This window comes from Aegilops tauschii, chromosome 1 (genome assembly GCF_002575655.3).
Source record: "Aegilops tauschii subsp. strangulata cultivar AL8/78 chromosome 1, Aet v6.0, whole genome shotgun sequence".
Taxonomy (NCBI): domain Eukaryota; kingdom Viridiplantae; phylum Streptophyta; class Magnoliopsida; order Poales; family Poaceae; genus Aegilops; species Aegilops tauschii.
In genome coordinates, this window is record NC_053035.3 from 226,131,835 (window position 1) to 226,139,728 (window position 7,894).

Sequence of the window (7,894 nt, forward strand, 5' to 3'; positions counted from 1 at the left end):
CGGCGACCCGCAGCTGAAGAGGAAGCAGCTCGGCGCGGGCAGAGGCCAGCTCCGGCTGCGCCGAGGCCAGGACAGCTGCGGCGGCCTTCTCGCGCCGCTCCACCTCGTCTAACCTGGACCTGAGGGCAGCAGTCCTACCTGCAGCCTCGGCTTCTACGAACTTCAACTTCAGGTCGTGCCTACCCTCAAGATCCGCGCGAGCCTCGGCCAACCGGCGATCGAACTCCTCCTAAGCCCTGGCCTCGCGCGTGCCAACGGCATCCTCTGCTTGGGTAACTTGATGCTCCCTTGTCTCAAGCTGCTCGAGCTCAAGGTTGCGCTCCACGGCTTCCAGCGCCAACACTTCCTCGCGTTTCCAGACCTCCTCCTCTTTGACGAGTGTTCCCCTCATCGACGCCAGGGCGGCCCTGCGCGCCTCCACCTGCCGCTCCAAGGAGGCGCTCCATGCTTGGAGCTCCCATGAGCGCTTCTCTGCGATCTCACGGCGGCGGTCAGCTTCCCGAGCTTCTTCCAAGGCTCGGGAGCAGGCCCCACGCGAGGTCGCGAGGGATGCCTCGGCCTTCGCATTGTCAGGCTCGCGCTGGTGGCACCCGAGGTTAATGGCCACCTTTAGTTTGTGCTGCTCCTCCAACAACCGAAGGCCCTTGACCGCAAGGCGCGCGTCAATATCCGCGAGTTCTTCGCCGAGCCGATTCATTGCGCCCGTCACATCCTGAAAGAGCTTGTGGCGGACGACACTCCGCTCGCGCGCTGATCCGAGCACGCCGCCGATTCTGTCTTCCACCATGGGGGACGCGGGCGGGGCCTGAAGCGGCTCAGCCCCTTCGGGCTGGGGGCTAGGGGCTGGCGCCCGCCCAGCTGCCGGCCAAGCCTCGCGAAGAGCCCGGATGAGTGAAGACCCGCCGCTTGAAGAGGATCCCTGGACAGAGGCCAACCAGCCGCCGTCCACGATCAAAGGAGGGGCCCTTGGCACACTGGCCGCGCTCCAAGCAAGGCCGACAAGAGGAGGCGACGAAGGCATGAGCTCAAGGCACCCCGCTGGCGGGCTGGCTTCCCCGGCTGGTCCCGCGCCGGGGGCGGCGTGCGGGCTCGCAGCGCTCAAGTCTAGCGGGGGAGACGGGGCGAGAGGAGGCCGCTTCTCAGGAGATTCCGTGGCCCTGGCGGAAGGGATCCTGAAGAGCCATCGTCAGGAAGAGAAGCAGCACTCAAAGAATCACAAAGATAAGGTACTTACTCGTCAATGGCGATATACTTCCTCCGCTTCAATGGCCCGAAGGCGCCACTGCTGCAGCTCGGAGATCCCTTCCTCTTGCGGAGCTCCTCAAAGTTCACGTGGAGCCGGCCAAAGCGGTGAACATGGAGACCATCTCGGGGCGCAACTGGAGAAGCGCCCAAGGAGGCCTCAGAGGCACCAAGCTGGGGGAAGCTGTCGGGCTCCGCCTCGTAGCAACCTGCCGAGGCCTCAGGGGCTTCGACCTCAGGAACAGCGGGCTGCATCGCCCCTTCAGCTACCGCCCCAGCGTGGGGATCACGGGTTCTCGAGGATGACACCTCGGGAGCCTCAGGCTGCGTCGACACATCTGCACCAGCGCCCCCGGCCTCCGACAATACTTGCCCCCCAACGTCCACTCTTGGGGCAGGATCGGGGCTGATGGCAAGGAGAGGGACCATGATGATAGGGTTCTCATGGGGCCCCACAAGGCCGACTGGACGCACCCCCACTCATCAAAGGAGGGCATGTGCTCCACAAATTGCACCTTGTTCAAGCAGCGGTACAGAAGACAACTCTTCCCTGGCATGTCATCAGGCAACGGGACGCCTGTCAGGACCTCGAGCACCGTTCGCCGCGCCTCAAGGGGGAGCCCGGACTCCTGAAGTCTCATGTGGTCATTGCTGCTGAGCAAGGCCCACATCGGTCGAGAGTGTCGCTGAAGTGGAGCAACTCGGCGCCGGACGAACTCCTGCACCACCGTAGGCGCGGTCACGCCGCAGTCCTTCAGCCTCTTCAACCTGAGCCAGACGGGGACAAGGCAAGGATCAGCGAGCCTCTGGTGGCACCAAACGGAATTGGGAATGGCGGGCGCCGATGGAGAAAGAGAGCAGGGGGCTGCGCACGCCGACATCGACAAATACCCACCGCGTCCGAAACTCGCTCGTGGATGGCGGAAGTTCAAAGTCAATCCCTGCGCCGGCCATCGCTGCCACGGCCTAGAAGCTCAGGCATCCCGAGGTCTGACGAGAATCAGTCAGGTGCAACGAGAAGATGTGGCGGAGGAGTGCCACGGAAGGAGCAATGGCCACCATGGCCTCACAAACAAAGGCGCAGACGGCGAGAAGGGTCATGGATTGGGGATCGAGGTGCAACATGTGGATCTGGTAATGGGCAAGCACCGTGTTGAAGAAGGCAGAAAAGGGAGGAACCAGGCCGGCCCAGAGGGCGTCGATGAAGAATGGGACCTCGGTGGCCGTCCTGTCGACACAAGCTCGAGATGCAGGCCAGGCCACCGTTTTCCCCCACTCATTGAAGCTGGAGGCGAGCATGGGGCGCACCTTGTCCATGGCTTCTTGGTTGTGTAAGTGCATCTAGTGCCCCTTAGTGATTTTGGTGTATTGAAGACTTATAGGTTAAGGGACTAATGCATTTGTGAGTGTACACAGGTCTATAAGTCTATGAGGAGTTTGATATTTACAGAGAAAGTCGACCCTTAAAAATGAAGTTCTTCGTCTGAAGACTTTGGATTTCTGAAGACTTTGAAAGTGAAGAAATTGGTGTGACCTTGAAGACTAGGTATCCATTCGAGGAACATGAAGCATGAAGACTTTTGTTTTCGTAGTTTCATTTTCTCTTTCTTGAGTCATAGGAAACACCATACTGTTAAAGGGGGTCAAGGAAATACTAAGGAAAAATTTCCATGTGATGCTCAACTCAAAATCCTACACCTACCAATCCCTTCGAGTGAAGCCATTGGAAATCTCATACAGTTCAGTCATATTCTTCAGTAACAGAGACGAAGTTCTTCTGGTCTCTGAGGAATTTGTTCTGACTGAGTAGTTAGGAATTCACCAGTGCGGATTGCCTACACAGTGAGGAACATGATAGCCCTGAGGTATTTGATACTCAAATATCCAACCGTTGCTGTGCTTCGCACCAGCTGTCCCAAAATATCTACCCACCTAACGGTCATATCATTGAAGGGCATTTATGCCTTATCATGTCAGGCTGCTCCCTAGGCTATAAATAGCCGCCCCCTACAACCACTAGCTGATTGGCTACTGCGAGAGAAACTGACACTTGTCATTTGAGAGCATCCCATCCTCCGAGGACTTTGAGCGAAAATCATCGAGTGAGGAAAACCCAATCCCAAACACCTACAAACCCAAAGTGATTGAGCATCACTGAAGAGATTGATCTTGCGTAGATCCGATGCTTGTTACCTTTGAAGACTATGCTTCTTCCAGACGGTTAGGCGTCATGGTCTAGAGCATCCAAGAGGAAATTGTAGATCGCCGAGTGACCGAGTTTGTGAAGGTTTGGAAGTCACCTGAAGACTTACCATGAGTGATTGGGCGAGGTCTATGTGACCTTAGCTCAAGGAGAATACGGTGAGGACTGTGTGTCCTCAGGTTTAAATACCTAGCCGCTCCAACCAGACGTACAACTAAGACAGCTGTTGGAACTGGTCTACCAAATCATTGTCTTCACCAAGCTTACTGGTTCTATTTCCTCAACTCTTTCATTTCCTCATTATTGTGTTGTGCACTTGTTCATATCTGTGTTTGAAGACTTTGACTGAAGACTTTCTCAATTTCCTTAGTTCAATTTCTTCAGTCTATTTGTCTTCATCCTGTGTTATCCTGTGTTTACACTTTTTGTACTCTGTGCTTGTCTTCATTTCATCATGATGACCATGCTTGTGTTCTGTTATGCGTACTACTGAGTACTTATTCCGCTGCAAGTAGTTCTTCGCTCAGGAATTTCCTCACCCTGAAATTCCTCAGTGAAGAATTCATAAAAATCGCCTATTCACCCCCCTCTAGTCGATATAACGCACTTTCAATTGGTATCGGAGCAAGGTACTCCCTTGTTCTGTGTGATTTTGGTTTAACCGCCTGGAGTTTTAGTTATGTCGACCACATGAATGAAGACCGTGTCATGCCCCATCTTTGACGGTCACGAGTATCCAAGTGGAAGGCCATGATGAAGAAGCGTCTCATGGCGATGAACAGTGAGCTGTGGACCGTCATTGATATTGGTCTTACCGATCTGTGCATAGGGATGGGAGTTTTGCCCATGGGTATGGGTACCCGTGGGTACCCTACCCGAAAACAACGGGCATGGGCAAGACTTGGAGAGATTTTGTACCCACGGATAATGGTTATCCATACCCGCAAAATATACGGGTAGGGCATGGGTCTGAAATTATGCCCATGGGTAACCCAATGGATACCCATAAAACATTGACAAATGAAAATAAGTCTTATGTCATGTGAGGTCAACATCCAAATCTTGTGGCCCATCCTAAATCTCATATTCCTTCAAGCGGCCATAGCTCATAGGCCCATTATCACCTGCTTGCCACTCATCCTAAGTCTTATGCGACTCCTTGAAAAAGACGAAATCTTTACCCTTCGCTACCGAACTGCTGTCCAACTCTCGACCTAGCGATCCCCCATTCCCACCAGCGCCTTCCACTACATTGGGATTCCACCAACGGCTGATTATACTCCTTTGATGCCTCCAAGAGGCCACCAATCAGAGGAGGCCACGTCAGTGCTATACTGCTCGCCCATCGTCACTTGAATTTAACTCATTTCTCCACCTTTACAAAAAAATGTTATATATTGTACCCACTGGATACCCATTGGGTATAGGATACCCGATGGGTATGGGCATGGGTGCCAATTTATGCCCACGGGTATTGAAGTGGGTGGGTATGTAAATTTTCCATGGGTATGGGTTTGGGCAGAAGGAGCTTGTACCCGCCCATACCCTACCCATTGCCATCCCTATCATTGCAAGATGGCAGAAGCTGATGACATTCGCAAGTTCACCCTTCTCAACCTCACAGCAAAGGACGTCATCTGCTCCTGTCTGTCTCAAAATCAGTTCAGGAACATCATGCATCTTGATCATGCGAAGCTTATCTGGGACCGTCTCTCTGAGGTCTATGAAGGTCATCGAACACGTCATGATCCTTGGTTTGAGGACTTCAAGGAATCTCTCAAAGCGATGACATTCGAACCAGAATCATCATCCTCTACACCATGCCTTATGGCAAAAGATGCAAAGGTAACTGAATGCTATCTATCTGAATCCAGTGATGATGAATCTGGTGATGAATTTGGACCCAACTATGTCAAACTTGCTTCCCTTGCCACTAAACAACAAAGAGCTTTGGAAAAAGTTCAATACATGCTAAATAAGAGCGATGATATGTCGGGTGAAGAAATGGATCAGTCGAAAGCTTTGGCTGAGAGTCTTCAGAGACTTCAGACTAGGTTTGTCAACCTTCAAGGTCATCATAACACTCTCTTATCTGATCATGAGAAGCTTTCTTATGAATTTCTTCAAAGAAAGCAAGATCTTGAAAAGCTAAGAGTGAGTTATGAAGATCTTCAGAAGGAGCGCGATTCATTACTTGCTCAACAAATCAGCGCTTCTCAGGAAGAATTTGTTCCTCCATGTTTGAAATGCATTGAATGTGAATCTGCTAATTCTTCACCTGAATGCTCAAATGCTTCTAATGCTACAAATTCTTCAACTGTCTCTTCTATTACTAATTCCTCATCTGAGGACATTGCTAGTATCACTGATGATGCAGGGCTAAAGGAATTTTACATGACAGGCATGTACAAAAGCCTCAAAGGGCATCAGACTCTTTGTGATGTGCTTAAAAAGCAGATCCTCAACAGGAACCCTAGGAAAGAGGGTATTGCCTTTGCGAGGAAACTCAATGCTGATGGTACTTATTGGAAGCCTGAGCAGTACCCCAAAATCTCATGGGTTGCTGCAAAGGGACCTCCAGTAGATCCATCTAATCTATCTGGCTTTACATGTGAATCTCCTCACTCCTCTGATGAGTCATTTGACTCCAACTATAAAATGTTCAAAAATCAGAATGGTGAAGTATTTGCTAGATATGTTGGCACTAACTGCAGGAAAGGTTCCCCTATGAAGAAAATCTGGGTTCCCAAAAGATGCCTTGAAAGTCTTCAAGTGAATGTCCTCATGACACCACCTGTGAAGAATAGGAACCCCAGATCAAATTCTTCATATGGATCCAAGTCCTCATACGAACCAAATTCCTCACATGGATCAAATTCCTCAAAAGGATCAAAGTCCTCATATGATTATCATAATGCTAACACCTCTGTTTCGCAGGGAAGAGCTAAGGGCTATGAATATGAGCATTACTGTTCTAACCATTATGTTCATAAGTCCTCGAAGAATTTCTCTGCTTATTCATATGCTTATCCTAACTCCTCCTATGTGAAACGAAATGGATTGGCTTCTATGCCACCTTTCTCGTATGGAGCTCGCAGAGTGATGAACTCTTTGCCACCCCTTCAGATGTGGGTGGTGAAGAAAAAGAACTAATCTCTTATGCAGGGTCAGGTCTCCAGACGTGTTAAAACGTCTGAAGAATTTGCTGGAGACCTGAAAAGTGCGTGAAAGGACGCAGGCTAATCATGAAGAAATGAACTTTCATGTCACACGTCCTCATACTGCTTTATCTGTTCTATTGCTTGATGAAATTGATCTGATGAATTGATGTCATATTCTTCACTGATGAAGTATATGAGTTCGTAAGCTGCACTAATTCATCTGCAGGATGATCAACCCAAAGCCAATGAGTGGGTCCTTGATAGTGGATATACAAATCACATGACTGGTGACACGAATCTATTAATGGATGCTCCCTTATCTCCATCGCATCTGAAGCATATCATCTTCGCTGACAAAGGCAAAAGTCAGGTATTGGGTCTAGGTAAGGTTGCTATCTCAAAGGATCGGCACATGGACAAAGTCATGCTTGTCGAGTCCTTAGGATACAACCTCATGTCTGTCTCAATGATTTGTGATCTTGACATGGTTGTTGTCTTTGGCAAGTATCGTTGTGTTGTGATCATGGAAGCTGACAATTCCAAAGTCTTCGAAGGCTTTAGGAGAGGAGATCTGTATATTGTTGATTTCTCTACAGGACCACAACCAGCCGTATGCCTACTTGCAAAAGCTTCAGAAGGCTGGCTATGGCATCGACGACTTGGTCATGCAGGCATGAGGAATTTGCACACGCTTGCGAACAAGAAGCATGTCATTGGCATTGAGAATGTCAAATTACTCAAGGATCACTTATGCGGAGCCTGTGAAGCTGGGAAGATGACCAAGGCCAAACATCCAGCAAAGACTATCATGACTACCACTCGACCATTTGAATTGCTTCATATGGATCTCTTTGGTCCTAACCATTATTCTGCAGTTACAAATGATGCATCTCTATATGGCTTTGTTATTGTTGATGATTACTCTCGTTACACATGGGTACGTATTGTCACTTACAAACATGAGGTGCAAGAAGTCTTCAAACGATTTTCCTCGAGGGCTTCAACCAACTTTGGTGTGAAGATCAAGCACATCAGAAGTGACAATGGAACTGAGTTCAAGAACTCTGGTCTTGATGACTATCTTGATGAACTTGGTATTACTCATGAGCTATCTGCTCCTTATACTCCTCAGCAGAATGGCATCATGGAGCGCAAAAACAGGACTCTTGTTGAGATGGCTCGCACTGTGCTTGATGAGTACAAGATGCCTCGACACTTCTGGATTGAGGCAATTTATACTGCGTGCCACATCATCAACAGAGTATATCTTCACAAATTCTTCAAGAAG